Source organism: Pteropus alecto, unplaced genomic scaffold (assembly GCF_000325575.1).
Source record: "Pteropus alecto unplaced genomic scaffold, ASM32557v1 scaffold213, whole genome shotgun sequence".
Taxonomy (NCBI): domain Eukaryota; kingdom Metazoa; phylum Chordata; class Mammalia; order Chiroptera; family Pteropodidae; genus Pteropus; species Pteropus alecto.
In genome coordinates, this window is record NW_006434829.1 from 1,640,786 (window position 1) to 1,648,230 (window position 7,445).

A 7,445-nucleotide genomic window follows, 5' to 3' on the forward strand; every position below is an offset into this window, starting at 1 on the left:
GCACTTGTGAGAAAAACGCTCACGGTCGTTTAGAAGCCGACTGATCTCAGTAATTTTATCGACCGACCGGGTCCGGTGCTTGAGCATCAAAGCGGTGTTTGAGCCGGGGCCTGCGGCGCTGATGGGCTCCTGTCACGGTCACGGTTTGTATTCCTGGTTCTTACAAAGATGAATCGAGGGAAGCAGCAGCCGGCCGGGCTGAAACCTTGTCATGTTTCTGGGCAGAAACTGCAATGGACAGGAATAGCGGACAGCTCCCGGCTCAGAGGCCAGTTTTGTTTCTTTGTGGGTCCCCCCGCCCCCCACATCTTTCTGAGATCACGCAGTTCAGTCAGTGGCTCAGCATTCCTGGCTCGTTGCTGAAAAATGGCATTGCCACAAAACCACCGTGAGACCGAAGCCGTTTAATTCAGTCTGCAGTCCTGCCTTGTTAAAGAGGAAGCGGTGATAACCAGTGGCGTTGTCACGTAAGTAAACATGGATTTAAAATGACGATCCTGTCAGGAAAAGTATTTCTATGGGATCGCAAGGCGGATGCCGTTTCTGAGACACCGGGCAGATTGGGGATGGAGTTCTGGGTGACGTCCGTGTTTTCCTGGGACTCGGAGAGCATGGGCTTCCGGCCTCTTGAAAAATCAAAATCTTCTGTCTACACTTGGCCCATGTGGCCACCTGTAGTGCAGATTGGAGAAGAGTGAAGTGGCCACCTCCAGGTGGGCCTCCAGGTGGGCGTGAGGTGGGCCTCCAGGTGGGCCTCCAGGTGGGCCTCCAGGTGGGCTCCAGGTGGGCTCCAGGTGGGCGTGAGGTGGGCCTCCAGGTGGGCCTCCAGGTGGGCCTGCAGGGGGGCTCCGCCCCGAGTCTAGCTCGTGGGTTCTCCTCTGCGGACACCCGGACTCATGGACCAGAGGTCAGTCCTGGCTCCTTCCTCGTCCAGAGCCAGCGTCAGTCTGACCTGTTACAGACACACTCACGTTTCCTTTGTGCTTGAAGCCAGTTGTCTGTGCCGTTTAACTACAGGATTTCTAGAAACTTCGGAAAGATCAGAAACCTGATTCTGGCACGGGGTGTGCACCCCGGGATGGAGGGAGGTGAGGGGTGAGGGGTGAGGGGCGTGGATGCCCGGGCCGGTGCTGCAGACCCGAGAAGGAGCAAAGCGTCAGTCCCTTCGGCTTGGGCGACGTGTTCTCTCCGGCACAGCGACTCAGCTCGGCCGCGGTGACGCCAGAGAGCCGCGAGGACCTGTAGTGAACGGGGTGCTGTGTTCCAACAAGGGAGAGGTCTGCTTTGGTCCTGACCTACCCAGTGCTGATGTCGACTGTGCTGGTGTAGACTGTAGTCTGAAAGAGTCTGCTGTGAGCAAAGCACAGGGAGGCTTGTCCGTGATGCACAATGGTGGTGATCCCACCACACAATCCTTCTCCTCCCCAGCGGGTCCTCCTGCATCTCCGCCTGTGCCGGGGGCGGGGTGTGGGAGGCGGGGCCTGGCTGTGGGAGGCGGGGCCTGGCTGTGGGAGGTGGCCTGGATATAGGAGGCGGGGCCTGGGCTGAGAGGCGGGGCCTGGGTATGGGAGGCGGGGCCTGGCTATGGGAAGTGGGGCCTAGATATAGGAGGTGGAGCCTGGGTTGGGAGGTGGGGCCTGGGTATGGGAGGCGGGGCCTGGCTGTGGGAGGTGGGGCCTGGATATAGGGGGTGGGGCCTGGGTTGGGAGGTGGGGCATGGCTGTGGGAGGTGGGGCCCTGATGCCATCAGAGGAGGTTACAATACCTGTTGTTAGGGATGTTCCCATCTCAACATTTCCCAGGGAGTCTTCCATGTGACACAGTTGCACTTAAGTTTCCTGCAGTAGAAGAGAAACCACACGCCTCGACTATGGCGTCATCAAACTACCTGTTCTCAAGTCTCTGTCCTGTTTATCAGCCATTTGCCCTTGGACAAGTAACCTAGACGCTGTCCGCTTTAGCTTCCTCATCTGCTAGTGGGAACGGTAATTATCTCTACTTCAAAGACTTGTTTTGCAAATTAAATGGATAAATACTTGAAATAGCTTAGGACACATAGTAAAAGCTTGATCTACATTAGGTATCGTTTGATTTGTAGACTACCGTTAATATTAGCATAGTACGAATGTTCACGTTAGCATGAACAGAATACTTGTGGTTGGGGTTGGGGTTGGGGTTGCGGTTGGGGTTGGAGTTGGGGTTGCGGTTGGGATTGGCGTTCATATGTGTATTAGTATTCGAATTCACGTCTCTAGTCCTGAGAAACAGACAGTCACTCTCTGCTTTTGTACAAAAAAACCTTTGCAGCAACAGGCAGCATTTCCATAATCGGTCCAGAGCACGTTCTGCGTGCCACTCAGCATCAGGCCTCCCCAGGTGACGGGGAAGTAGGCGTGTGCGCATTCCCTGAGCTGGTTGATACACGGGTCGGGGCCACGCTGAGTTATCAAGGAAGCGCTGGTCCCAACCGGCCTGGGGACCGTGTGCACCACAAACCGGCCTGTCGCCCGCAGAAATTCATTGAGGGGTTTGGAGACCTGCTCCGATGCGCTGAGCTTTTCCAAGCCTCTGCGTTGGGGTTTCAGGGGTGATCCCAGAATACAGCCCCTTCTCCCCGAGGAGCGTGTTAAGTATGCGCTGGCAGTTTGCCTGCTGCCTGCCTCTCTCCCTAATGCACAGTCATAAAATTTGCAGCAGCAGATATTGTCTGTCTTCTGAGCAAACAATTCAAGCTCTAAATTATTAAACCTGAAAATAAGAGGGGGAGATGTTCACGGCAGCCCCCGCTGTCCCTTACGCTCTTGTCCGCCAAGGAGATGGGATGCGCATTTCCGACTAATTCCTTGCTGCGTGTTTCACGGAAGAAGGAGTTTCCGTCTGGTTCCCGTAACTTCCAACCAGACGGAGATGAGCTGCCGAGCCCGCAGGTGGGTGGGAGGCGAGCCAGCAGCCAGGGGAGGTGTGGGTCCCTGGGAGTAACCGAGGCACAGAACTGTTTTCTCCCTAAATGTCCCAGTAAGTCTGTCATCCGGTGTGTGTAAGAAGCACTTACATGACTGGGAGTGCTCGTCTGGGGTGGTGGCCAAGGGTGTGAGGTGTTGCAGGCAGTTCGAGGTGAATGGGGCAGTTTCAGGCTCTGGGGGTACGTCGGCGCACGGCGGCCAACTAACCGGGCAGCCGCTTCCTTGTTTATCGCCGCGAAGTTTTTAAATAGGCTGCTGTACTTTAAAATGGCAGCATGAGCACGTGTGGCCTAAAAATGGCCGGGAACTTAGAGTGGCTCTTTCCAGTGCTTCCAACACGGTCACGTGCATGCAGTTGCCTGGCGAGATCGGAAATGCAGATGGTCCAGCGGGGTCTGGGGTAGGCCTGAGAGGCCTTCTGCCCGGTTCCGTGGGAAGCTGGTCCGTGGCCCTCGCACCGAGTAGCCAGGATCTGTCCTTGAGCAGGCGGTGAAATGGGGGCGCGGGCGCAGAACGCCCCGGGCCGTCAGGGTGAACAGAGCCGGTCGGCAGGGAGCTGTCATCCATTGGTTTCCTCGGACCCACAGGGACCCTGAGATGTGAGACTTTGTGACGCGAAGATGAAAAGCTTGGATACGACTTTCTCAGAGATTCGCCCCAGACGGCCTTGCAGGTTCGTTGGCAGCCGTCTTTAGTCTCTTTTCCTTGGTTTCGCTTCGTTTCGTTTTGCCTCATTCACCCTTAAAGTTTCGATAAGCGCTTTGAAGTGATCGGGAGTTGGCCCGGTGGCCGAATACTACGTTTCCTTTTTTTTTGTAAGGTTTTGCTCATCGAGCCGTGATACTTCAGCTGCCCCGTCTTGCCGCCCGTGAGGAGCGTGAGCTCTGTGGGTTCGGGGTTGGGGGCGCGTCCCTAGGTCTCAGCGTCTGTGTCCCCTCTCGCTGAGCTGTGGCCCGGAGTGCGACAAGGTGCTTCACGTTCCGTGGAGCTCTGTGGTTTCCAGGAGCTCGCAGCTCCCGGATGACGGTGCTGCTTCTTAGCCAGTGTCCTTCTTACCTGGCGGGCTGTTAGCATTGTGTAGGGACGCCCTGAGCCACCCAGAGGGAGCGGGTCACAGTGGCTGGGAGTCGGGACTCAGCCGTCTGTGCTTTTTTGGTTGTCCCTGTGGCTCTGATGCACAGTGTGGTGGTGGGAGTGGGGGGGGACACTGTCCTCATGCGTGGACATCTCAGCTTCCACGTAGGTTGCGTACGGGCTTCACTCGTGAAAGTGCAGGGTTTGCACAAGGCGACAAAGCGGTCACTTCGTGCTTCTGTTGATAGTGTCTCTAAAAGTCCAGGCTACAGGCTGGGGGTTTATATGTGTTCTCTCCATCCACTGAGCAGCGAAGAACTACATTTCCCAGAGGCCCTTGCAGTGCTTAGGTTTTCCCAGTCAGAGGCACACATGCAAGCGTGTGTTTGGAGCTGGATCCTGAGGAGAGGCAGGGCCCGGGGCATTTTCTGGTGCTGGTGCAGACTGGAGCTGGCGGCTCAAGGCGACGCTGGCGATTCGGTGGGCAGCCTGCTGGCCGATGGGGCAGTGACAGTAGCATGTCGGTGGTCCAGTTCTGTGGTGTGGCTGTGACGGTTCCTCCCAGAGGCTGGCAAGTCAGCCTCGAGCGCCTCGCGGGCACAGCCTCTGTCCTGCGTGTCGTTAGCGCCTTGCGATGAAGGGGTGGGTTCCGGCCTCTGAAACAACCCAGATCAGCAGAAACCACAAGCCGGAAATGACAGATCTGATGACAATTCTACCCAAAGGCTGAAGGGCAAATAGTCTGTAGCAGCAGCAACAGCCATCAAAAAGGAAAAAGAAAAAAATCTAAGACCTTTGCCCCGTCCTTGGACAGCTGGGTCTCAGGAGATTGGATTGGGGTCTAAGTGCGCCTTCACCCCAATTCCCATTTTCGACTATTTCAAAAACTACATATTCGTGAGAAGAGCCCAGTTTTCTAAAGTTCGTGCAAGACTGGCAAACTCAAGATGCCGTGCTGCGAAAGCGACCTTGGGTCAACATTTTTACTTATTGTGAGAACGACACATACGATCATGAGAAGGTCATGATTTCCAGTTGTCGGCACTTCCTGGTGTCAATAACCAGCGTCTCTCGCTTCCTTGTTGGCCAATTAGATCGAATCGGTGTTTTCTATGAGATTTGAGGTGCCGAGAGGCTCGTTGCGTTAACAGAGGTGATTGTGGTAACACTTGGTAATCGAATGGGAGCTGAGTGTCCCTCGTCAGCTCGACAGACGAGACGGAATGGAAGCGCTCCCAACACCGCGATCGGATGTCCTCGCCCTGATTAAAATGACCGTGGCACGGGAGGCGGCAGACGTCAAGGCAAGAGCCTCGTAACCCGGCTCCTCGGTCGGCGTTTGATCACCGGATCGAAGCAGGAGGGTTGGACGTTTGAACGGACGGCTGGAGATTTCGGCTTTCAAGTCCTTTTTCTGGCTGCAGAATGAAAATTGCACCTGCTGCCGAAATCCGGCCGCTCGGACACCCCTCGCACCTCCCCCAGCCATTGTGCCAAGGCCACGGCGGCGGGTAAGACCGTGGATTCTGACCCAACGGGCGCGCTTCTGTGTGAATTACACTCCAGAAGAAAGGGTCGCGTAGAAGGCATGAAGAGGTATGTTCTAGAAAGCTCAGAGAACGTAGCCCGACGTGGCGACAGCTCACGCGCTCGCCGGCCGTCGAAAGGAAGACGTGATGGCGACTCCTCCAGCAGTAGCATCCTGCAGCGCCGTGAGCGTGGGGTCTGTTTCCTCGTGCGCACACTGGGAGCCGTCATAAAACCCGCCTCGGAGGTGGCAGGGGGGTTCCTTAGATAAATCCGGATTTCCCAAACCGAATGGCCGCGAGCGGGCGTAACTCCTAGTGCACTGAGTGTTCGAAAGGACAGAAGTGTCGTCCGCCGTTGTCAGAGGTCGTGGGCCTTCGTGGGTCATTCGGGACCCAGCCGCGCTTCTGCGCTGGGATCATGTGGCATCTGGGCCACCGCTCCTCTGTGCGTCCGTAGGAGTTCCCAGGGGACAGAAAGGACAAGCTGTTCTTAGCCTCAACTTTGGCCGCACAGGACACTACAGGGTGTCGAAAGGAGGGTTTTGGCTCCGGGGGCTTCTGGGAGTTTCCGCTGCGCCCTCTCCCTTCACAGGGGCCATCTGACGACCGGGCGACGGACACCAGTCACTGCCACTGTACCGGGGAAACACGTAAGGGGGTTCCCCCGTCTCCCTTACAACTACACGTGACACTGCCATGATCTCAACATAAATTCAAATTCGAATACTTAATTATCGGCACCATAAAAGCGGAGTCTTTGAAAACCGATCGTATAAAAACACTCCCTGTAAGAAATGGGAACTGTCTTCTTTAGAGTATGTGTTTGTCTGCTAAGTGAATCCGGGAGATAATTAGCAGTTTATTACGTATTTGTACAGTGTTTAAAAAATATACCTTGTTAATTGCATTCTTACATAAATGGATGTTGCTATTACCATATTCTGTTGGAGCTAAAGTGCCGTACGTTATAAAATGGACTATTATTTTGATTAGCAGTAAGGGAAAAAAAACATGTCATTTAAATCCTGACACAGTTTTTCTTCCTTATAATGTTCTGTACGAAGCGAGCGATCTCTTCCGCTTCCGGCTTTCGTCACGTGACTATCGTGGAGACATAAGGGGGCGAAAGCAAAATAAATTACAGTGGCCTTTCTGGTCCACTCGAGTTGAGTGTGGCGTCTCTGAGTCACGTCAGCCCTGAGTTTTCCATGAGCCCGGCTTCCAGGGTGCCCGTCGCCCTCCCACGTTTGAGAAGCAAGCATTTCTTAAAAGGCTTCTCAACCGACGTCTTCAGAAGTCCCCGCCGAGCCATCGAGCCGCCGCCTGGTGGTGTCGCAGGCTGACGGCCTCCACGTTCGCAGACGTCAGCGAAGGCTTTCAGCACACGGCCGGGGACTCACGCCCCGCCCTCGAGCGTCCGGTCACAGCGCTGGGAAAGCAACCTCGTCCACACACTTGCCAAGACACCTTCATCACGCCAGGCCGGAGGGTGTGAAAATGCGAAGGGGAAGCACGGTCACCTTAGAATCGATGGACCGAGGATGGCCCGGGCCCTCTGCACGGAGCCCTCTGCACGGAGCCCTGCCGTTCCCACCGTCTGGGGAAAACCACAAAGACAGCGTGTCACAGTGGCAGGAGGCTGGCTTCGCTTCGTCACATGCACTGCAAGGAAGTGGACGACACGGCCCAGCAGGGCCACGGCGGACAGGACACGTCTCCCCTCGTAGCCTCTCGACTTGCTGCGCAGCCCGCTCGCCGACGGCCTCTCGCGTGGTGCGTTTGGGCAGCGCGTTTCTTCCCTGCCAGGACCGGCACCTGGGCGTGCGTTACCACTGCCGCGGGGGGCGCTGGGGGCGCCGGCTTTGCGAGTGATGACCGG